The sequence below is a fragment of the Lithobates pipiens genome, unplaced genomic scaffold, assembly GCF_037356315.1.
Source record: "Lithobates pipiens isolate NorthernLeopardFrog02 unplaced genomic scaffold, aLitPip1_a1.2 Scaffold_16, whole genome shotgun sequence".
Classification (NCBI taxonomy): Eukaryota; Metazoa; Chordata; class Amphibia; order Anura; family Ranidae; genus Lithobates; species Lithobates pipiens.
Window position 1 is genome coordinate 376,896,829 of NW_027507748.1, and position 25,779 is coordinate 376,922,607.

Below are 25,779 nucleotides of genomic sequence, written 5' to 3' on the forward strand. Positions count from 1 at the left end.
CTTCTTTGAACATTCGACAGACACCATAAGCCTTCAATGACAGATTCAACCTTAATTAATTTGGATTTTCAGATGAATGCAATTTTTAACGAAAAACAAAATAAATAAAAACGAATTTCGGGAGTAACTAAATAAATGTATTTTTCGGATGAAAACGAAATTCCGAAACAAAATATTTCAGTGTGCACATTGTTACTAGGGTTTAAAATGACTGGTGAACTTGCACAAAGCAACTTACGAAAAAAAACTGTCCTGTGGGATTCAGGACATTAAGGCTGGGTTTACACTGGGGCGGCTCACAGCAGGGGTCCGGGTTCACAGTTTCAGGTCCGAATTCAGTCTGAATTTGTAGCTGAATTTGGACCTGAAACAGACAAGAAGACGCACAGGACTCCTGTGCAATTCACACTGGAGCCATTCCGGAGATGTGTGAAACAGCTCCATAGAGAGCCAGTCAGAATCTTCTGACATGCGAATTGGATGCAGAGAAACCCACATCCAATTCGCAATGGTGTGAACCCAGCCTTAAGGGAATATGTATGGGCAGTATGGTGGCTAGCACTCTTGCTTTGTGGACTTGAGTGAATGGCCGGCCAACCTTAAAAGAGATGTATGAGAGTTTTTTTTTAAGAATCATACTTACCTATGTGGATGCAGCAGTCGAATGCTGCATCTGTCCTCCGCTGGCTCTAACACTGAGAACTGAGCGCTCAAATACTGCTGATCGCTTGGTTCTCAGGGCTCCCTGAGCAGAGAGCTGGTGGCTATCAGTCACCACTCTCTTCTCTGCCCCCCCACTATACTCACTGGAGTGCTGGGCTGTGAAGGGGGTGGGAGCGGCTGGCTTAGGCTCTCAGTGGCTCTCTGAGAGGCTGAGCCGGGTGTCAATCCAGCTTTGGCTGTACTTCTCCTTTAATGTGGTAAGAATATTAGATTGCAAGCTCCTTGTGAGACTGATGTGAATGGTTCAATGCTCTTTGTAAAGAATTACAGAACACAGTATATAAGTGCCAAATAATCAAGTGTACTAGAACAAATATAGTTACCGTAAAGTACAAACTGGCCTGACCAGTTTCATAATCCTGTTCCCCTCCCAAAAGCCATCCTTTATTACTAACTAAGCATAGATATTCTACAACAAATAATAGTTTATAGTAATCCTGTTAACATGGATGATGTAATTAGAATCAGGTTAGCATGAGAAAGAATTTTGGAGTAAACCTTACTGGGTCATTAACGTCAAGCATCAGCAGGAATAACACTCATGTAAGTACCTTAATACATCATAGCATTAATTATGTGATCGTTGCACAAGGTTTTTCTCTTATTAATAAATTCACTGGTCGGGAGGAGTCAGAATTATAATATGTGAACATAGGTCTGAACCTCATAGAATGCTGCTAAGTAGTTTCATGTTTACTCCTTGGGAACAATGTCTCATTTGCAATGCATTAAAATTAAAATGTGGCAGATAAAATGCTTGCAAACATCACGTTAATCTCTATTTCCTGAGTGACATTAAGGTGGGCTGTTGGGCTTTATGCATAAAAAATTCAGCCTTGCCTATCATAGTCAACAAGATCTTTTCTGACATGTTACAGGATAGGAAACTTAAACTAATATCTGAATCATGACAATACCCTTGTTCCCTTTTGGGTCCACTTTGTAAATATGAAGAAAAGAACAAAGGGATGGGAAGTAATAGAAACGCCACATGAAAATGGAATTTAGATTGAAGTTACCAAGTCATAATTACACAAGAATCTGGAAAAGCGAGCCATAATAGTATGAATGTCAGCTATAAAAAGAGTATATCTATTGGCACCTTTATGTTGATACCCCTACTGGGGAGAAATGTGTTGAAGGCAAGTGAGCAACATACCAGTCTAGCTTTGTTAGTTTGCTCTACTTGCAATAGTAAGCAAAAAAACTGTGGAAGTGCAGTCTGTTTGGTTGTATGTGTCAATTAATATTTTTATATGTTGGTTTTTAAAACAAAATAAGGGAACTAATTGGATTCCCAACAAGATCAAACAGTTACTAATTGAATTGCTGGTGCATCAGTCCAAAAACCTGAAAAATGATTTATTTTGTCAAGATCAAGACAACAACATGACAACATTTGCCAATTGTGTATAAACTCCATTGGAAAATAGAAAAGGGATCATAGTAAATGTACACAAATAGGGATAGAGAAAGGTAAAATATTTTTGCTTAATGCCATAAAGCAGGGGGGTCCAACCTTTTCACCTTACTGGGTCACATTGGAAGAAGAGGAACTGTCTTGGGCCACATATAAAATACACTAACAATAAGGAGAGCTGATGAGCAGAAACGTACGGGCATATCACAAGTTAATGATCACTCTTATAGATAATGTACCTATCTGAGTAATAAACCTTCATTTTTTTTGTATTGTTTTTATTATAAAAGTAAAAGAGAGCATACATAAAACGAGTCTAATATTTAACACAGTTTTTGATAAACTAACGCATCAATATCTGGTTGTAGATGGATGTACCGGTAGTAGCAATTCTCAATGAATTCTCAAGGTGCTCATCAGATATGTTGGTTCTAGCTTTGCCCTTCATGTGCTTCATCCTTGAAAATAGTTTCTCACAAAAATCAATGCTATCGAAAACTGATGACATGAATAAGACGTGATTGTGAAGGGTGAGATATCTTTCTTTGGGATAAAACTAAGTCCAGTAAAGAGACACTATCAAATTTATTTTTTGCTACACGTGTTCGCTAAGTGTAAACGCTGATGATAATAGGAGATAATTATATTAAAAAGAATATGGCAATCATTAATTGTCCCTGTTGTAATGCTTAAGACCCCCGCATGGCAAATTATTTGTACTGTACATACTTTAGACTCCCAAGTCCTCATTCACTACTGTGCACAGAAATGTGCATGACACAACACAAAAATGTGTGTTTCTTGCAGTGCACTGCAGTGCCATTCATTCTTAATGACACCCCAATGCACCTTGCTAATGTAAGTGCATCTTAGCACACGAAAATGCATGATAACTTATAATTATTATTATACAGGATTTATATAGCGCCATCAGGTTGTGCAGAGCTTTACAACAGGGCAGACAGTACAGTTACAATACATTCAATACAGGAGGAATAAGAGCGCCCTGCTCGTTAGAGCTTACTATGCATTTTAGTATGGTGTGTTTTTTTTTTTTTTAAAGGTACACATACTTCTTTTGTGTGATTTATATCCTTTTTAAATTAAAGTATATCTAAAGGCAAATTTTTTTTTAAGTTTTAGCTAGAGTAGAGAGGGATTAGAACACCAGTCAGTTTTTATTGCTGTCTTTGCCCCCATTAGGGAGATTCACCCTCTTTATTTGTCCTGTTTACCATTAGCATTAAAAGTGAAAGTAAAAGAAAATCACATTTTTTGAGTTGTCCCCAGATAAGTAACAGAGGGTAAACCTTCCAATTGGGACACTAGTCCTGGTGACCTGGGGGTCCCCAAGAAATTCTCTTAATTTGCAGGGATTTCCACTTACTTCCTCTTTGGCTGTGGGACAGAAAGTGAAGGGAAATATCCACAATGAGACAGAGATGGTGAAAAAAAAATCTGACAGGGGCTATAACCCTCTCTTGCTTATCCAATATTAAAATATATAAAAAAAAGTTTTGCTTATGATTCTACATAAAGGGATTGTAACCCTTCATTTAAAAAACCCTCAGCGGCTCTGGTGGCTTCTCATTGCATCGAGTGTCCACGTTGGAGACCGGTGCGGGCGCGCTCCCGAATCTCGCATCTGTGTCTATCCACACAGAATGCATCACTCAGCCCTGCCCCCCGGCGCTGTGTCATTGGATTTGATTGACTGCTTTTTTGTTATTGCATTGCACTGTATTGTAAGATATCGGGGTGATTCAACTCAAGCAGTGCATACGATTTTAGGAACACGTGTCAGTCCAGTCTGCATTTTAAGGGCATGGCAGCCCACTTTTATTTAAAAGAAATAAAAAGGGGGTGTGGCTTGACGATTGCAGTATGAAGACGTGTTACTTGGAGCTCTGCATGGGCTGAGGATGAGAAACTGGCGCACACGATCAGGTGAGCCTCTTCTTCATGCCGGGGGACCGTAAACACCCACTGAGCATTGGGGAACCACGGGGACCCAAGATCACACACTACTTTTTGGGGCAGCTCACGTTATCCTCTCCTGTGGCTCAAGCCAAGATGGCGCCGCCATGGGTCATTTCGGCAGCGGTACCCACCGCTCACAATAGCACCAAGAAAGGCACACAGGTGGGTGCTGCAGCAGCTGGGGACACTCACCAACTCGCGGATCGGCCGCTCTCTCCACCCTATCTCCAGATCTGCCTCACATAAACTCGCAGCCTACCTCAGAAAGCATGGTGGGGACAGGCGGTCACCCTGTGGAGGCCCTTCGGGACATTGTTGCAGGCCTGCCCACCAAACAGGATCTACAGGCCATGGCCACATCAGTTGTAAATGCTCTCACACAGGAGCTTCATGATTTCTGCCAGCAGGTGGACACTGTGGAGGTGTGGGTGACTGACTTAGAGTCATCCTTAAATACTACGGATGACCGCATCACCACCATGGAGATGGAACAGCAACCTTCCACCGCCATCTTGTTGATATTGAACTGCGGCTAGATGACAGGGAAAATCATAGCAGGCGCAATAATCTGCGACTTTGTGGCATTCCAGAGGCAACCCTGGGACCAGACTTGCGTGCCAAAGTGGTAGGCATTTTGAATCAAGTCTTGGCTAAACCCTCTACTTCGGAGTTGGAGCTGGACAGAGTCCACCGAGTGCCAAGCCCCAGGGTGCCTCTTCCCTCCTCTCGGGGCCGTGCTCCCCCAGACCTACCTGGGGCATCCTCTGCAGGGTCCACTTTTTAACCATTTAACACTTCCTTCCCCACCCATAGTCAAATGACATCCGCAGGAGGGATCTCCCACCCTGGGCGGGCATCATATGACATCCTCGGCTTCCTGGCCATTTAGGGGGTGCAATGTCCACCGTGCACCCGTGATTTCCAGTAATAGAACGGGGATGTGGATCTGTGTGTGTAAATACACAGATCCACATCCTGTTAGGGGAGAGGAGACCGATCATGTGTTCCCAGTACAGAGGAACACCAATCGGCCTCCTCCCCTTGTGAGTCCCCTCCCCCTACAGTTAGAATCACTCTAGGTAACACAGTTAACCCCTTGATCACCCTCTAGTGTTAACCCCTTCCCTGCCAGTGACATTTATACAGTAATCAGTGAATTTTTATAGCACTGATCACTGTATAAATGTGAATCGTCCCAAATTAGTGTCAAAAGTGTCTGATATGTCCCCTGTAATGTCACTGTCATGATAAAAATCGCAGATCACCGCCATTACTAGTAAAAAATAAATAAATAAATAAAAATTTCATAAATCTATCCCCTATTTTGTAGACTTTTTTGTATAATTTTTGCACAAACCAATCAATATATGCTTATTGTGATTTTTTTTGCCAAAAATATGTAGAAGAATACATATCAGCCTAAACTGAGGAAATTTTTTATTTTTTTTTAAATTGGGATGTTTATTATAGCAAAAAGTAAAAAAAAATGTGTTTTTTTCAAACTTGTCACTTTTCTTTTATTTATGGCGTAAGGAATAAAAACAGCAGAAGTAATCAAATACCACCAAATAAAGCTCTATTTGTAGGGAAAAAAATGATAACATTTGGGTACAGTGTTGCATGACCACGCAATTGTCATTCAAAGTGGGACAGCATTGAAAAGTGAAAAAACTAGCACTAAGAGGCCTTATGCGACCCCTGCTGGATGCGATTTGTGAAATTGAGGCCACTTACCGCTGGGGTCAGCCTTTCCATCAAATCGTGCGGAAGAAGGGATCTGATTTATACCTCCATTCCCCGGATCAGATAGCTGACCTGTTCAGCTTCATTGACAAACCTACCATCAATGTTCCCAATTGGTTTGATTTTCTATTTACCCAAGAGGCTTTCAGCCCACCTTTGCCAAGACCGCAACAGCTGCGAAGACCCAGGTCTTGTGCCTCTAGTTGTGAGGCTTCAAAGTCCCACCTCATCTGAGGCCTGATCTCTCCCCCACAGCATTGGGTTGGTAAGACTGTGCAGCATGTAACTTTATGCTCCATCTCCATCTCCAGATATCTGGCCGCTTGATGTGACCTCGGGGTTCCATGGTTTTGTTATTTTGTTAGTTTGTTAGTTTACCTACCAAACTGTGCCTATGTTATTTAACCTTACAGCTTCAAGCATGGGTCACTGGGATTGATACCCAGGGATCTGTTTCAGTTGAGTCAGGCTGATGGGCTCTCGCCGCCCAATTTCATATGTTTTGTCTTCCTGCTGGAGTCCGTTCGCTCTTCCCTGTCCGCCACCCTCTAGGGGTGGTGGGCAGGGAGACTAGCCTACAGGTGACGGGGGGATTATGGACGGGGCCCGTAACCCGGCATCTATACTTTACACATACTTTACACAAGACAGTTTTGACTATTAGGCTGCTAGCCCCATGTGGCAATGCCTAGTAAGGACACGCATCCTGTCTGCTCATTATTCTCCCAGTCCCCTTCCCCCATTAAACCTCCCAGTTTTATGTCTCTATTTTGTCTACAAGGGGAGCGGGGCCTGTCCAGTGTCCTGTACACGTATTTTTAGTATGCAGATGGTAATCTGGCTGGTCACTTGGCCTGCTATGATATCGTTTCTTATGGTTTCTGTGTGTCCATGTTTGGGCCCTCTGGGTTGGTGTTGCAGAGTTAGGCCGCGTACACACGCGGGGACTGTTCGCCCAACTTTGTCCGCTGAACAGTGTTTCGGCAAACAGTCCGCTCGTGTGTGGGCTTTCAGCGGACAGTTTCAGCGAACAGTCCGCTGAACAAGGTTTTTCGGAATTTCCGAAAAACTGTCCGCTGAAACCTTGTTTCAGCGAACAGTTCCCTCGTGTGTAGGCTTGTTCGACAAACTAAGTTCCGCGCATGCTCAGAAAGGCTTTACACGCCGAAAGTTATAATGCAGTGTATAGGACGTCGTATTTTTCGTCCCGTCGTACGTGCCGTTCACATCATCGCGCACGGTTTCAGCAAACTGTTCGTACGTCGTGTGTGGCCATGTCCGTCCATGCTAATTTTGAGCGGACTGTTTGCCGAAACTGTTTGAGGGACAAAGTTGGGCGAACAGTCCCCGCGTGTGTACGCGGCCTTAGGTGATGAGGTTGTGCACATGTCTATCCTTAGTACAAGCTGCATGCCTAACTCTGGTGCTACTCTAGTTGCCGCCCTCCAGAGCACCACCACAGCATGGTCTCAGTCGTTAGCCCTTTATTATTATTATGATTATTATTACTGTATGTTCTCATTTTCTTGGCTCGCTCATTTGTTTAGGTACACTATGTTTCTCAATGTCCTTATCCTGTGCATCTCCAATTGCGTTGTTTCCTTTTTACCGACCTATAGCTGCCCCCTCTGGGCATCTTCTATTGCCCTTACCACCCCCAATTAGGGCGGAGTCCCTCTTGGGCATTTTCTGTGCTTAGTGGGGGTCTCTAGTTCTTACATACTATAGACAGATCATCTCTCTCCTTTCTTTTCCCCTACTCTCTCCATTCCCCTTTACTCTTTTTCTTTTTGTACTCTTTCTTCCAGTTCTACTCTCCGCCTCACTCCTAGGAGGGACGGCCCGGCCAGGGTGGCCCTCCGCACACAGTTGTGCCCAAATTCTGGCCAGGTGGAACCATGGGTCTCCTCAAGGTCACCTCTCTCAATCTGCGTGACCTTAATACTCCGGAAAAATGCTCCCAGCTTCTAGCTGGACTGCGGAAGGGTAAGACTCAAGTTGCTTTTTTACAAAGAAACACACTTTCGTGCTGATCGAATCCCTAGACTGATTAATGGGGCTTTCCCCACAGTATACCACAGTATCTCTCCTATCTCCAAGTCCAAGGGGGTTAGCATTCTATTGGCTAAATCGGTTCCCTGGACCTTCGAGGTGCAACGGAATGATGAGCTGGGCCGCTTTCTTCTCCTAAAAGGGAGTGTGTTTGATCAGCAGGTCACCATTGCCATTGTCTGCTTTCCCAATGTAGACCACCCACAATTTCTGCAGAAGCTTCTGAAATATTGGCATTTGCTGGCGTACTTCTCATTTCTCAGGAGACCTCTCCCCTATTCATGTCTCAAACGCCTGAAAGCAGATTTGCATACTCTACATCTGGTTGACCCCTGGAGATTTTTACATCCTCAAGGCCGTGACTATTCCCTTTTTCCCCAGTCCACCAAACCTACTCACGGATGGATGATCTTCTGAATCCACATAAGGATCTGTCTGTAGTGTCTACTGACATTGACGTTATCTCTCTTTCAGATCATGCCCCGGTTCATTTGATTCTTCAACTGGATCCAGTGACTTGTATCCCACTGTCCTGGAGACTGAATGAATCCTTGCTCCAATCAGAAGAGATTTGTTCTAAGCTCCTGGCCACCTTACAAGAGTACTTTGCCATCAATGCGGCGTCGGTCGCTAACCCTTTGGTCGTCTGGGAGGCTAACAAAATGGTGGTCCAAGGTGCGTTGATCAGAATGGAAGCCTGTCTTAAGAGAGAGAGAGATCTCGACGAATGGAGGAACTTTTTATCTGGCTGCGTAGTCTGGAGTGCTCCCATAAGGCTAATCTCGCTTGTACCACGTATCAAGATCTCCATAGGGTTTGTGAGGAGCGCTGTACGCCCCCATTCCACAAAACAAAGTAAAAACTGGCATGGGCACACTGTGCAATGTACCAATTCTCTAAAAATTCCTGTACACTGCTGGCACGGGCGCTGTGCGGTCCAAGTATAAAAACCTATATCTCTCATATCATGGGCTCCTCTGGGCAGAAGCTTCATACTTCCTCAGATATAGCACATTTCAAATCCTTCTATGAAGGCCTCTATAATTTGGACCATTCCCCTGCTGTGGACCCCTCCTCTAGTGGTGGTACCACCTCTAAGTCCTATCTTGCCTCTTCAGGCATGCCATCCCTTTCTCTCGCAATTCAAGAGGAATTGGAGGAGCCTATTGCGGATGTGGAGCTGGGAGTGGCTCTGGCTCACTCAAAGCCAAAAAATGTCCCTGGCCCTGATGGCCTCACCCGAGTTACTACAGCTTTTTTTTTAAACCTTGTCTCAATCACTGGTCTCTGGCCTAAATTCGATCACGGACTGAGAGTCCTTTCCGAAAGACACATTGTGAGCCTATATCTCCCTTATTCCAAAGGAGGGGAAGGACCCGTTGCAATGTGGGAATTATCGCCCGATAGCACTCCTAAATATGGATTTGAAATTATTTGTGAAAATTCTGGCCAATAGGTTGTTCCCGCATATCCCGAGTCTCGTCCACAGAGACCAAGCAGGCTTTGTGCCTCTTTGCAAACCACACGATAATACCATTCGGATGGTGAACTTGATCCAAGCAGCCAGGTCATTAAAAGCCTTTGATCAGGTTAATTGGATCTTCATGCGAACCACCCTAGAACACATTGGTCTCCGGTCATCCACGCTGAATTGAATACTATCTCTCTATTCTAACCCCACGGCTGTGGTTAAGGTCAATGAGACGAGATCCGATTTCTTTAACATTCGTAATGGCATGCGACAGGGCTGCCCCAAGACCCCTTTGGTATTTATACTCTCCCTGGAGCCTTTCTTATGTATACAAGAAAAAGAACCGCTGCTCCAGGTGTATATAGATAAGGCTGATTAGAGTATCTTGCAGAGTGCTAGTCCCGACCCACCTCCATGGGAAACTTGGAAAGAAGAAAGAAATGGCTGATCATCCAGAACTTCCGATTGGTGTTATCTTTATGAAGTAAATAAAAGGCAAAGACACCAAACTGTGGTCACATAGACACGTTTCGCACATACATCTTGTGCTTAATCAATGATTAAGCACAAGATGCATGTGTGAAACACGTCTAATTGTCCACAGTTTGGTGTCTTTGGTGTTATCTTTGTGAAGAAAATAAAAGGCAATTGGAAGTTCTGGATGTGCAGCCATTTCTTTCTTCTTTACGCCTTTCTTATGTATGGCTGGGGCGGATCCTTTCAAAAAGCTTTGGAGACGCACAAGGTAGCCGCATTTGCTGATGACTTGATTTTTTTCCTGACGGAATCACTTACCTCCCTCCTTCAAATGCTCCAGTCTTTACAGGAATATGGTGCTCTCTCCTTTTTCCACTTCAACTTATCAAAATCGTCTGTTCTTAATATCACAGGGGACAGGGATACAATTAAATTACTACGCCCTGTGTTCTCTCTCCACTGGGCAACTGACTCGATTCGTTACTTGGGTGTCAACATTACTGCCGATCCATCCAATCTATACCTGGCAAACTTCGCTCCACTTCTTACCCATCTTAAAGCGGATCTCCTCCTCTGTAATGCCCTCAAGATGGCCTTATTGCCAAAGGTGTTATACCTTATGCAAGCACTTCCCATTCGCCTCCTTCCAGTGTTTTTTAATTGGGTGAACTCAATGTTCAGAGGTTTCATTTGGTTCATTCGCAAACCCTGCATCAAACTGCAACTTCTTCACCTAGCAAATCATAAGGGAGGGGTGGGCTTTCCAGACGTGAAAGCCCATTACAGAGTAGCACATCTTACCAGGCTGGTGGATTGGCACTGCCATGCAGAGGCAAAACATTGGGTGGCCATGGAACTGGAGGACTCTGCCAAGAGCTGGCAATGGATCACATCGCTTTTACCAAAAGTCATGATTGATCATCCTACGCTAGGCAGTATACTCATGGTAGCAGTGGTGGTAGGTACAATTGCAGCCACTGTGCCATCAAATGCAGCCACTGTGCCCAGCAAATGTAGCCAACTGTGCCCATTATATGCAGCCACTGTGTCATCATATGCAGCCAACTGTACCCATCATATGCAATCACTGTGCCCATCATATGTAGCTGACTGTGCCCAGCAAATGCAGCCAACTGTGGTCATTATATGCAGTCAAGACTCTGCCAAGAGCTGGCAATGGATCATATCGCCTTTACCAAAAGTCTTGATTGATCATCCTACGCTAGGCAGTATACTCATGGTAGCAGTGGTGGTAGGTACAATTGCAGCCACTGTGCCATCAAATGCAGCCACTGTGCCCAGCAAATGTAGCCAACTGTGCCCATTATATGCAGCCACTGTGTCATCATATGCAGCCAACTGTACCCATCATATGCAATCACTGTGCCCATCATATGTAGCAAATGCAGCCAACTGTGGTCATTATATGCAGTCAATTGTGCCTGTAATATGCAGCCAACTGTGCCCATCATATGCAGACAACTGTGCCCAGCAAATGCAGCCACTGTGCCCAGCAAATGAAGCCCACTGTGCCCAGCAAATGCAGCCAACTGTGCCCATCATATGCAGCCAACTGTGCCCAGCAAATGCAGCCAACTGTGATCATTATATGCAGCCAACTGTGCCCATAATATGCAGCCAACTGTGCCCATAATATGCAGTCAACTTTGCCCAGTAAATGAAGCCAACTGTGCCCATCATATGCAGCCACTGTGCTCATCATATGCAGCCACTTGTGCCCATCATATGCAGCCATGTGTGCCCATCATATGCAGTCACTTGTGCCCATCAAACACAGCCACTGTGCCCATCACATGCAGCTACGTGTGCCCATCATATGTATCCACATGTGCCCATCATATGCATCCACTTGTGCCCATCAAATGCAGCCACTGTGCCCATCATATGCAGCCACTTGTGCCCATCATATGCAGCCACGTGTACCCATCATATGCAGCAACTTGTGCCCATCATATGCAGTCACCTGTGCCCATCATATGCAGCCACTTTCTCATCAAATGCAGCCATTTGTGCCCATAATATGTAGTCATGTGTGCCCATCATATGCAGCCACATGTGCCCATCAAACACAGCCACTGTGCCCATAATATGCAGCCACCTATGCCCATCATATGCAGCCACATGTGCCCATCATATGCAACCACTTTTGCCTATCAAACATGGCCACTGTGCCCATCATAAGCAGCCACATGTGCCCATCATATGCAGCAGCTTGTGCCCATCATATGCAGCAACTTGTGCCCATCATATGCAACCACTTGTGCCCATCAAACGCAGCCACTGTGCCCATCATATGCAGCCATGTGTGCACATTCTATGCAGCAGCTTGTGCCCATCAAATGCAGCCACTGTGCCCATCATATGCAGCCACTGTGCCCATCATATGCAGCCATGTGTGCCCATCATATGCAGCCACTTGCCCATCAAATGCTGTCATTGTGCCCATCATATATAGCCACTTGTGCCCATCATATGCAGCCACCTGTGCCCATCATATGCAGCCACTTGCCCATCAAATGCAGACACTTGCCCATCAAATGTAGCCACTTGTGTCCATCATATGCAGCCACGTGTGCCCATCATATGCAGCCACGTGTGCCTATCAAGCGCAGCCACTGTGCCCATCATATGCAGCCACTTGTGCCCATCATATGTAGCCACGTGTGCTCATCATATGCAGCCACTTGTGCCCATCAAATGCAGCCACTGTGCCCAGCATATGCAGCCACCTGTGCCCATCATATGCAGCTATGTGTGCCCATCATATGCAGCCACTTGTGCCCATCAAACACAGCCACTTGCACATCAAATGCAGCCACTTGTGCCCAGTATATGCAGCCACTGAGCCCATCAAATGCAGCTACTGTAAACAAGTGACCCCCCTGGCAGCACCCCCTGCCTTGTGCTGCTCACGGCTCTGGTGTAAACACCCCAGGATCGGATCGCTGCTCTGGTAAACCCCCAGGTTCACGGATCACAGATCGCGGCTCTGGTAGCACCCACGGACCGAGCTCTGGGATTTACTGTAACTCTGCAGCTGCTCCTCTCAGAGCGGCAGTGACCTCCAGCGCTGTCTCCTCCGCTCCTCTTCCTAAGCACCAGGCATCCAATAGGTTTGCCCGGCATTTTGGCCAATCAGGAGGCAGGTCTGACGCCCTGCCTCCTGATTGACAGGGAGGAAGGTTAGTGTGGAAATAGCGCTATCATCACACAATTGGGTGGGACTCTGTGTGCCCCAATCCCATCCTATTTTGAAGCCTATTAGAGCCTCTGGCACTAATCAGGTGCTTCAAAAAGTACCACCCCGCCATAGGAATCCATGTGTCTGGCATCCTATAAGGGGCCGGTCGAATGGATGGGGGGCAGCACCCGTGCACCCACAGTGCACGGGTCACCACTGTCTGGTAGCTAGGGATGCCTTTAGACATTCCTCAGTGTTACCACTACCTCCCCCTATGGTACCAGTACTAGGCAACCCAGAATTTCCGCCCGAACATCAGAACCCCCATTTTCAGAGTTTGGTTGCCAGTGGACGACTTTGTCTTTGTGGATTCTGACGGCTGTCTTTCCCCACCTGCCAGGGTATCTGCCACAGACCCTCCACTTGATTTCTGGAGTGGCATTCAGTTGCGCAACTTTCTGCATAGGTGCCTACGGACTGTGGGCGCAACCCGCCAGCTCACAGAATTGGAACACAATTGTCGTTGGGGGGAGCCTTTCAATAATATATGCCATCCTGACTCGGCCGGGGGAGGGCTATGTGCCACCCTTCCTGTCCAAATTGGAGTCAGATCTATGGGAGTCAGATCTAGGCACCCAGTTCACTGGCTCTCAGAAAGAGAAGATCCTCCATTTTTCCCAAAAGTCCTCTATAGGTACAAGGATCCAGGAGACAGTTTACAAGATCTTGACCAGATGGTACAGAGTCCCTACCACCTTGCATCATTTTTATCCCTCAAGTCCCCAGTGTATGCTGGCGGTGTGGAAATGCTGAAGGAACGATGCTCCATATCTTTTGGAATTGTCCTAAACTTGGGCCCTTCTGGCGTGAGGGGATCTGCACTATCAAACACCTGACAAGTGTTGACCTGGAAGGAAACCCTGTGGCCTGTTTACTTCACCTCTCAGAGAGGCCAATCAAGAAGTATAAGGCTTCCCTTATAATCCAGCTGCTGAATGAGGCCAAGGCGTGTATCCCCCTCTGTTGGAGATTGGAGAACCCCCCATCAAAATCTCTGTGGTTCTCTAAAGTGAACAAATTGAGAGACATGGAGGACCTCACCGCTACCTTGCACAGCCAGAAGGAGACCTTCCAAGAGACCTGGCGTTCTAATGCCGCGTACACACGATCAAACAAGCAGGTGGAAAAGTCCGGCAAACTCAAGTCCGCCAAACAATCCCCCCGTGTGTAGCCTCCGGCATACTTTTTTGACCCGAAAGTACGGCGGACTTGGAATGTAGTTTTACACTCCAATCTTCCCGCCAGACTCGCATTTCGGCAGACAATCCGGCCGTGTGTATGCCAGTCCGCCGTACTTTTGAAATGAACGGACTTTTCCCGCCCGGAGAAAAGTCTGCTCATTTCGAGCGGGTCTCCAGGTAGGCGGGGCCCGCGAAGGAGAAGTCGCTGGCCCCGCCGCCTGGTATGGACTTAAAGGGGAACCCCAACGGCAAAAAAATCGGCGTGGGGGTCCCCCCAAAGTCCACAACAGACCCTTGTCCGAGCACGCTACCCGGCCGGCCAGGAAAGGAGGGGAGAGCGAGCGCCCCCCCCCTCCTGAGCCGTACCAGGCCGCGTGCCCTCAACATGGGGGTTCCTTGGGGAAGGGGGGGGCCGCGCGGCCCCCCTACCCCAAAGCACCTTGTCCCCATGTTGATGAGGACAAGGGCCTCTTCCCGACAACCCTGGCCGTTGGTTGTCGGGGTCTGCGGGCGGGGGCTTATCGGAATCCGGGAGCCCCCTTTAATAAGGGGGCCCCCGGATACCGGCCCCCCACCCTATGTGAATGAGTATGGGGTACAATGTACCCCTACCCATTCACCTGTAAAATAAAGTACAAAAAAAAAACACAACACACAAGATAAAACAATTTATTGCACAGCTCCGGGGGTCTTCGGTCTTCGGGGGTCTTCTCGCCGGACTCCTCCGCTATCTTCTTGTAGCTCTTTTACTAGCGGAGGAGCCCGGCATTCTTCTTCGTCGCCGCGGCCCCTTTTTCCGACTTCGGGGGTCTTGTCCCCCTCTTCGGTTCTTCTGCCGGGCCACCGCGCCTTCTTATAGCTCTTTTACAGGCGGTGGCACGGTCTTCTGTCGCCGCCGCCGCCTTCCGTTCTTCTTCTTCTTCTTCTTCTTCTCCTGGAGATGTTGACTCGACGTTCTCTCTGGCCGCAATGCCAGGGACGCGCTGCGCTGCGACTTATATAGGGACAAGGGGCGGTGTCACATGGGTTGGTGTCACATGGTGACTCCGCCCCCTTACGATGTCACAGTCCCCGAGGATGCTGGGACTGTCGCCATGTGACATCAACCCATGTGACCAACCCATGTGACATCAACCCATGTGACACCGCCCCTTGTCCCTATATAAGTCGCAGCGCAGCGCGTCCCTGGCATTGTGGCCGGAGAGAACGTCGAGTCAACATCTCCAGGAGAAGAAGAAGAAGAAGAACGGAAGGCGGCGGCGGCGGTGGCGACGGCGACAGAAGACCGGGCCACCGCCTGTAAAAGAGCTATAAGAAGGCGCGGTGGCCCGGCAGAAGAACCGAAGAGGGGGACAAGACCCCCGAAGTCGGAAGAAGAGGCCGCGGCGACGAAGAAGAATGCCGGGCTCCTCCGCTAGTAAAAGAGCTACAAGAAGATAGCGGAGGAGTCCGGTGAGAAGACCCCCGAAGACGGAAGACCCCCGGAGCTGTGCAATAAATTATTTTATCTTGTGTGGTTTTTTTTGTACTTTATTTTACAGGTGAATGGGTAGGGGTACATTGTACCCCATACTCATTCACATAGGGTGGGGGGCCGGTATCCGGGGGCCCCCTTATTAAAGGGGGCTCCCGGATTCCGATAAGCCCCCCGCCCGCAAACCCCGACAACCAACGGCCAGGGTTGTCGGGAAGAGGCCCTTGTCCTCATCAACATGGGGACAAGGTGCTTTGGGGTGGGGGGGGCGCGCGCCCCCCCTTCCCCAAGGCACCCCCCATGTTCAGGGCACGCGGCCTGGTACGGCTCAGGAGGGGGGGGGCGCTCGCTCGCCCCTCCTTTCCTGGCTGGCCGGGTAGCATGCTCGGACAAGGGTCTGTTGTGGACTTTGGGGGGACCCCCACGCCGATTTTTTTCTGCGTTGGGGTTCCCCTTTAAGTCCATACCAGGCGGCGGGGCCAGCGACGTATCCTTCGCGGGCCCCGCCTACCTGGAGACGCGCTCGAAATGAGCGGACTTTCCTCCGCGTGTGTGGGCGAGTCCGTTCATTTCAAAAGTAGGGCGGATAGTACGGCGGACTTAGTATGCCGTATTAGTCCGCTGAAAAAGTGCCGTGTGTGGGCAAGTAGCCCGTTCGGAAAGTCCGACGGCCAGTCTGGCGGGAAGTCCGCCAGACTAAGTACGTCGGACAGACGGCTACGTGTGTACGCGGCTTTAGAATCATTTTGTGTACACTGACGCTGATCTTCAAGATGGCACAACAGCACTGACCTCTTGGATAACACTTCACTCACTGGGCGAGAGGCCCTCTCTGCATTCCCTCTTTATCTACCCTCTTTTTCCCCTTTCCTACCTGCTTTGGGGATACTCAAGCCCATAATCTCTTCCCCTTCTGGCTGCCTTCCATCCTCTCTCTTCCTAACTCAGTAATGGGTTCTGTTGTTCTATCATGATGTATATCCCTGCCTACATTTTGCCTTTTGCATTATTCCATTACTGGGCAAGACAGGCCCTAGGAAAGCATTATTTCCTGTTATGATAAAAAGTTATGCTAAAAAGATTATTTCCTGTTATGATAAAAAGTTATGATAAAAAGATTCTAACCCAAGTTACCCCACTCTATTGTACCTGTAACATTCAAATATATAGGTTTTGGGTCTGTCATACAATTGTTTGTTGGGCTCCCCAGTGCGATGCATATGGATATGACCATCCATAATGTGCTTCACTGGGCATGATATTTAATTTTTCTGCTTATGTGACCCTATCTGTGTGGGGTTTTTTTGATTGTGATATGTGTTGTGATTGCAAACTTTGACTGTGGACTGTCATTGGTAATAAATGAATTCCAAAAAAAAGGAAACAAAAGAGTTCAAACAAACCGTAATCTTCCATCATAGGGGGTTCCACTATCAATGTATAAACACACCCTTCAGCCTCCTGTTTTACTCACTGTCAGCTTTGTGCCATTTGGTTGCAGGCCACATCTGCCTGCTACAGACGTGCAGGCACAGGCTGCCACCTGCAGCCTTATGGCAGGAATACACAATAAGAAAATCGGGTGAAAATTTCCGTTCTGCAAACGATCGGCCGATTTTCTACTCGTTGATGCCCAGCATGTAATACCCGAAATCAATATTGTGAATGAAAAAGACAGATTGAAAAAATGGAAAAATTGTGTTGTATCGTTTGCGAATGAACGATTTTCTATTTGTTGGTGTGAAGGATCGTCCATAAAACATCTCTTGAACAGGGCCAGATTAAGAACATCATGGGCCTGGTGCTGAGGATTTTGGTAGGGCCTTTTATAAACAATAAGTAAATAAAAATGCAAACATTTTTTTGTTATAACAAATTAAATTAAAGAGAGAGAGGGAGGATGAGAGAGAGAGAAAGGGGATGAAAGAGGTGTGAGGGGTAAGGGATCGAGGATGAGAGAGAAAGGGGGGGGTGAGAGAAAGAGGATGCACATGAGCATGTGTGGGAATGACATCAATGCAGCCTGGCCAAGGCAAGTGACCGAAGGCACAGAACCCAGAAGGAAGACCGGGTGAAGATGTTAGTGCCCAGGCCCCACCGGATTGATCACAGCACAGCACTGGAGGGCTCAGTCTGACAATTTAAGTGTACCCTAATGTGCTAATATGCTGGGCATACTTGTACATTATGGCATAACCTACCCCAGGGCCTCTAAAAAGTAGTAATGTTCGAAAAGTTTACTACTGCTTTAATATCACGAGCCTCTCATGGGGCCCCCTACTGACCCTGTGGCCCTTGGGCAGTGCCTAAGTGCATAGTTGTCAACATTTCAAAAATATTTTCAGGAACGCTTTTTTACAATTGCTATATTTAGAGTAGCTGACATCCCCTATGTTCCTCTATACATCACAATAGTAATTACAAAATTAAATAAATACTAATAATGGGGCAGAACAAATATGAGGACTGTGAGATTTCCTTTAGTTGAACTGACAAAAGTGTGCCCATTCTAGAGCTGGTAACATTGAGGATATTCAGTATAATTTTAAAGAACAGTTTTTGTGGGTAAGAGGCATAGGGGAGGAGTATGGATGGTATAAAAGTGGGAAGTATGTGCAGGTGAGGGAGAGGAATGTGGAGGGTCTAACAGTGGGCACTATGTACATGAGGAGTGCAGAGGGTATGGCAGAAGGCACTATGTACAGGAGAGGAGTGTAAAGGGTATGACAGTGGGCAGTATGCACAGCAGAGGAGTGTAGAGGGTATGACATTGGGCACTATGTATAAGAGAACAGTGTGGAGGGTATAACAGTGAGCAATATGTACAGGAGTGTGGAGGGTATGACAGTGGGCACTATGTACAGGAGAGAAGTGTGGAGAGTAGGACAGTAAGCAGTAATTACAGGAGAGGGGTGTGGAGGGAGGGTATGACGCTGAGCACTATGTATAGGAGAGGAGTATGGAGGGAATGACAGTGAGTAGTATGTACAGGAGAGGAGTGTGGAGGGTGTGACAGTGGGCACTATGTATAGGAGAGAAGTGTGGAGGGTATGACAGTGGGCACTATGTATAGGAGAGGAGTATGGAGGGTATGACAGTGAGTAGTATGTACAGGAGAGGAGTGTGGAGGGTATGACAGTGGGCACTATGTATAGGAGAGAAGTGTGGAGAGTATGACAGTGGGCACTATGTATGGGAGAGGAGGAGGAAGTAATCTGGGAAGGAAAAATGTAAAGGTTTGTGGAAGGATGTTTAGGGACTGCGTACTGGTTAATCGGGCCATACATGGATTGAAATTACACCAATTAAGCAGAGACCAGCCATAGTCGATCTATGTATGGGCTAGCTGGTTTTACACAAGTCAACCTATTAACCGACTTGAGTACAACCAGCCTGTCAGGTTTTCCCCAAAACAATCAGTGCTGCCAGCTATAGTTAGCAACACTAATCATTGTATTCACTGGCAGAACACAATAACACTGCGGGAGTGATTGCCCCATTCACAGGTCAGCAGGTGAGAGGGTGTGTGGGGACAGGCTGGGGAGAGATACTAGTCAGTCCCTGGGTAGGCACTGGTTAGTATCAGAGCCAGATACACACAGGTTACATACGCCACGATCGTTAGAACGAGAGCAATATTTCTAGCACTAGACCTCCTCTGTAACTCTAAACGTGTAACCTGTAAAAAAATTTAAAGCATCGCTTAGTACACAACAAAAAATAGTGCTAACTTTAGTGGGTTTTTTAATGAATGAAATTGTTTCTTTCCAAAAAAAAAGTTAGAAAAATTGCTGCGCAAATGTCATGTAACATAAAAAGTTGCAAAGACCACAATTTTATTCCATAGTGTCTGCTAAAACAATATATAATGCTTGAGGGTTCTGAGTAATTTTCTAGCATAAAAAAATGATGATTTTTACATGTAGGAGAGAAGTCTCAGAATGGGCCTGGGTGGCAAGGGGTTAATTATCATAAGTAATATACAAATAATTATTATGAGCACTGTGATCTCATCCTCTCAGTCTGCTGCAGAGTGTTCCAGATTGTGTTTAAACTGGCCGCTCTGTATGTAGCTTCTGACAGGCTGCGCAAGCAGCCCTGTATCTCCGGAACCATAGATGATAGCAGCCCCATATTTTAACCAGTGCTGGAATTGGTCTTTAGCTACCTACCCCCCAAATGTGGGGTCTCTGTGACTCCTGAGCGCCGAGCTACAATCCTCGAAGTCAATCTTTTTTTTTTTTTTTTTTTGGGCAAATGGGCCTATCTTGAGAAAGGGGCCTGGAGCTGCAGCTCCAATAGCCCCTATGTTAATCCGGCCCTGCTCTTGAACATTATCACGCATGAGCAGAACTAGTAGACAACCCCACTTGTACGTGAGACATCAACACTACGTATGAAATGCTCTTTTAAAGATTTTTTTTGATATACTAATGCTGGTGACGTTTTTGACCAGCGAATGCTGTTTTGTCAGTGGTCGGCCAAGCAATCAGTCGTTTTTCTAACCGTGTATTCCTGCTATTAGACTCCGAGACTTCTTGTCTCTTTCTCCTTGAACTGTCTCCTACTGGGAACCTCCCGACCTCCTAGGCCAGTGATGGAGAACCTTGGCACTCCCGATGTTTTGGAACTACATCTCCCATGATGCTCCACTATACTGCAGAGTACATGAGCATCATGGGAAATGCAGTTCCAAAACATCTGGGGTGCTAAGGTTCGCCATCACTGTCCTAGGCCATACTTCCTGTCTGCCGGGCGGAGCTGTCTCCAAGTCTGAGCCCTGAGCTCTCTTCCTGGGAGGATTATGAAGCCAGCCCACAGGTGTGTAATTAGAATGCCTGCCAAAATTAGGCATACACTTCTCATATACACTGTAACACGGGGTCGCCTCTCCACAGTATATATTAGAGAGTTTGATGTAACAGTAGAGTTGCCACCTGTCCAGGATTCACCTGGACAGTCCGGGTTTTGAATCATGTGTCCGGGTTTCAATCCCCCTGAAACCTGGACACATTATTCAGAGAGGAATGTGGTCCGAAACAGGACTTGATGGGGGGGTGAGGGGCACTATGTAAGCCCCATTACTGTTCTCTTTGGAGCCCCCAAATGTGTCCCAGGTCTGTTATCCTATAGTGTATACTAAAAATAAAATAAAAAAATTGCTGTGTGCCGTTAAAGTGTTTGGGCTTGGCTTGAAGAAAAAGTGGCAACCCTATGTAACAGGCTGCTCAGGGTGGTTAGAAAAGGGTTAAGGTTACCAACTCCCGGATATTCATGGTTCTGTCCCTTTTTGGTAGCCCATAAATGCAAGGGAAGGTAACCTTTATGGGCTTATGGTCCCTCCTCATGGAATCAGCCAGGAAGGGATACTGCGCGATTTGATTCTGCCACGAGCACGAGACCTCTCTATTGGGGCACCCAGTCGGGGTGCCTGAAGCTGGAGCATGGATCTTAATAAGGGGCATTGCTAGGCTGTCTGGCCAGCCAGTGAGATGGAAGAAACTGGGAAAGCCACGGAAGGCGGGCCATCTCCTCCTGCTGCTTGTAATATCAATCAAGTGGCTAGTAACCACTAGCTCCAAAAAACAATACAGGGGTGATGCCTGCAGCTGCAGGCATCATCCTGGTACAGACGCCGCCCCCCTAAAAAATGCTCCCCCAGGCAAATGCCTTGTTTGCCTCGCAGTGGATACACCCTTGCTGCCAGTCCCTCTACTTTCCCATTAAAAAAACTGACTACACTAAGGAGGAGAGCGCACTGTGGTCAGTTCACTAGCTACGCTGGAAAGTGCTCCCCCCCAATGATCAGACACACCCTGACATGGCCATCCTGTACAGCCATTCACCGAGAAGCTCAGTGTGCTGCTGCTTCCCCGCCCCCCAGCTCTTATGCAGCTAAGAACAGAGGGAATGTGATCACTTATAAAAAAAAGTGTATTTATATTGTATTTTTATATCTATAAAAAAATGTTTTGCCTTTGATTTCTGTTTTAAACTGAATAGATTGTTTTACAAGGTGATCGTTTACAATCACTTTAATTACTGAACTATAAATATAGGATGTAAGTTCTGTATTTTGCACAGATATAAAAGTGAACTATAGCAATACTGTAACTGTACTGCTAAATCTAGACCACATGGGCCGAATGTTGGGGCGGCATCAGCTGGTTCAGTAGAAACCGCCTGACATTTGACCCGACTCACTCACTGTGTTCATTCATAACTGAAGCATAGTAAACTGAAGTTTGTGAATGAACAGGAAGGCGCTCAGCACAGAGCACTTCCTAGTCATTCACTGTCCCATGCAGCCGAGGCTGCAGAAAAAGGCATTAGTCTTTGAGCTTTGGGGTGCATACCCTAATGCAATAGGCTGCGCACACCTATGCCACCATGCCATTGTACCTTTTACCTCTTTATTCCGTTGGTCCCTCTGACAATAGAAAACATTGGACAAGTACACAAATACCTTATCTTATAAGTCCAACAAGGAACAGCCAGTTAGGCTGGCCATACACTGCTGAACCAGCCAAAATTTGAGCTGTAGGCTTCACTCAGTTTGCTAATTGTCTTTCTTTCAGTCAACTTTTGCCTGGTTAAAAATTGTCAGCCAAACAGCGACTGCATCCAATCAAATGAATAAAAAAAAAAAATCTAAAATAGCTTTACTCTAAGCCATTTAATATAGAGAATTTGCATATCATTCTGAGATGACAAACTATTTTGGCTAGATTTTCTAGTTCTAGTGCAATTCAGTTTAATAGTTAAGGCTATCCGAGTTTCCTGGCTCACAAAATGAGAACAGTGAATCATTTATGTAAGCAATCAGAAACTAAGGTCAACAGAGTTGTTGGCAATACATATGCAGTGAAATAAGCTTATAAGGCAAGTACTAGAACATTTAACAACCCCTCCTGAAAAACAGGTATATCTCACTGATGTCAGTGAAGTAATATGATTTTAGATAAGTTCAGTTGGCATTGTGTACAAAGGTAAAATCCTGACCTCGCTTAGCCCAAGAACATAACATTTTACTCGTGGAGAATTCCAGGTATTGTTGTACAGACTGTCAAATAGAACTTTTAGATAAGCTACTATTAATATGTGCAACACACTTTAAACCAGACTTTGATTTGTTAACACTGGTAACTGTCACTATTGGACAGGGAAAAGTGCAATAAAAAATATATGAATATAAATTCAAACGTTCTGCAGCTGCTGAGCACCAAGTGCTAAATCACCTCACAAATTTACTCTCAATAATACAATGCTTGCAGATCAAATTATGTGCATATATACAATTAAAGGGAAAGCACTGCGCTATAGTTTGTTATATGTGAAGAATGGCCTCAACAGCCAAAACAGCAGCCAACACCAAAAACAAACAAAGTTCCGCAAATAGAATAATAAAAACAGTGTAGCGCTTCAATAATAATAAATGTGATCAACATAAATTATAAAAATAATAATATGACAAAAATCGCATAAATATAAATGCCTAGAGATAAAAGTCCAACATTGGGCGCTCATTCCACTATGTAGCTGGCATAGGGGTGACCGAACCGTCACAGAGGAGGAAAATAATGCACTAGGCGAATGTATTCATGTGGATCTGCTTGACTGTAAACATCAGGAAAAAGTAGATAAATACTTCTTACCGGAACAGTTGGACTCACACAGTCGTATGACGGTTGAGTCTAGAAGGCTTGAGGTCACAGTCTGGGACCAAGGAGTATAAGGAGGGAGGTCTGTTGAGCTGATGGAGGAGCTCCAGGCGGTTGTAGGCCCAATGGTGGATCCTTTCAGATGGAACGTCAAGGTTGTTTGTAGTCAAGCTCAGACGCAGCCCGTTGTACCAATACTCCAATCTCCCCCGAATGGGGAGGGGGATGTTGTGAAGGTTTAAACCAAAGAAACGGAGAAAAGGAAAAAGAAAAAAAGGCTCCACATGGTGCGGGTCAAACGGTGTAAAAAATGTTGGTTTATTGAAGTCAAAAGATAATTAATGACTTGGTGATCACATAAAAAATAAAATGAAATTAAAAGCAATGTGGGGTGCCAAAAGATAATTAATGACTTGGTGATCACATAAAAAATAAAATGAAATTAAAAGCAATGTGGGGTGCCAACAGCTGTTGGCACCCCACATTGCTTTTAATTTCATTTTATTTTTTATGTGATCACCAAGTCATTAATTATCTTTTGACTTCAATAAACCAACATTTTTTACACCGTTTGACCCGCACCATGTGGAGCCTTTTTTTCTTTTTCCTTTTCTCCGTTTCTTTGGTTTAAACCTTCACAACATCCCCCTCCCCATTCGGGGGAGATTGGAGTATTGGTACAACGGGCTGCGTCTGAGCTTGACCACAAACAACCTTGACGTTCCATCTGAAAGGATCCACCATTGGGCCTACAACCGCCTGGAGCTCCTCCATCAGCTCAACAGACCTCCCTCCTTATACTCCTTGGTCCCAGACTGTGACCTCAAGCCTTCTAGACTCAACCGTCATACGACTGTGTGAGTCCAACTGTTCCGGTAAGAAGTATTTATCTACTTTTTCCTGATGTTTACAGTCAAGCAGATCCACATGAATACATTCGCCTAGTGCATTATTTTCCTCCTCTGTGACGGTTCGGTCACCCCTATGCCAGCTACATAGTGGAATGAGCGCCCAATGTTGGACTTTTATCTCTAGGCATTTATATTTATGCGATTTTTGTCATATTATTATTTTTATAATTTATGTTGATCACATTTATTATTATTGAAGCGCTACACTGTTTTTATTATTCTATGTGCATATATAAAACAGTGCAAACAGAAAAGGCATAAACAAAATCAAAGTCTTTCCAGAAATCTCATAAAAAGTGCTCACTGCTTCAAATTCCATACAAAAGTGCTTTTTAAGCTTCTTACACATGATCGGACTTCAAACAAACTTTTCCGTGGCTTTCTGTCCAAAGGGCGTTGGCCGTGAACTTGTATTGCATACACAAACAGCAGGACTTTTTCAGCCAATTTTCACCAAATCACGTGGGTTTTCAGCTCTTTACCGCCACCCTTTGGTCAACGTAAGTATTGTTGTTGGTTCTGAGCATGCATGTTTGTATTTTGGATTTAAGTTCGATGGATTTCTGTACACACAATCGGACTTTGCTTAATGGGACTTGTCGCCAAAAAGTTAGTCTGTTTGCAGAGCGAACGTTTGTCTGATGAAAAACAAAAAAGTTTGTCCGATGGAGCGTACACATGGTCGGATGTTGCCTTAAAACAGCCAATTTGCACGTTGTCAAAAAGTCAGATCGTGTGCATGGGCCTTCATAAACATGCTGTGCAGTGTACCAGCATTATTATTTAAGTACTTACATAGTGCTGTCAATTTACACAGCGCTTTACATATACATTCACATCAGTCCCTACCCTCAAGGAGCTTACAATCTAAGGTCCCTAACTCACATACATATACCAGGGCCAATTTAGACAAAAGCCAATTAACCTACCAGCATGTCTTTGGAATGTGAGAGGAAACTGAAGTACCCGGAGGAAACCCAGGCAGGCACAGGGAGAACATGGAGACTCCAGGCAGGTAATGTCATGGTTGGTATTGGAACCAGTGACCCTTTTTACTACTAGGCAAGAGTGCTAACCACTACACCACTGTGCCACCCTGTTAGCATCCTTTGTAAAGTGGAACTATAGGAAATACTTTTTTTTTCATTTTGAATACACTAAGGCCCCTTTCACATGGACGGATCTAGCTCAGCGGCAGATCGCTCTGTTGTTCCCTGCTGAGCAGGCAGATGACAGGTCTGTCTCTGCTCACTGTGCAGGGATGGATCTATCAGAGCCCCGCTGTTCTCTATGGGAGATCGGATGAAAAGGGATAGCATATCCATTTTCTTCTGATCCCATACGATCCGCCAACATGGATGGCAAACTTATCACCATCTCTCTGTTTTCAGCAGATCTTGTCAGATCAGATGGCAGGCGGGTGT

The 25,779-nt window shown here is 45.9% G+C and overlaps 1 protein-coding gene across 1 annotated transcript in view; it reads left to right on the forward strand.

Annotated features, from left to right (window-relative positions):
• The first annotated feature begins 1,102 nt into the window (after nucleotides 1–1,102).
• The window catches only part of POR (cytochrome p450 oxidoreductase), a 203,311-nt gene continuing 178,634 nt past the window's right edge, over nucleotides 1,103–25,779 (forward strand). The window contains exon 1 of the mRNA XM_077482182.1: nucleotides 1,103–1,266. The gene's annotated coding sequence lies outside the window, so the exon portion shown is untranslated. The remainder of the gene's footprint in view (nucleotides 1,267–25,779) is intronic.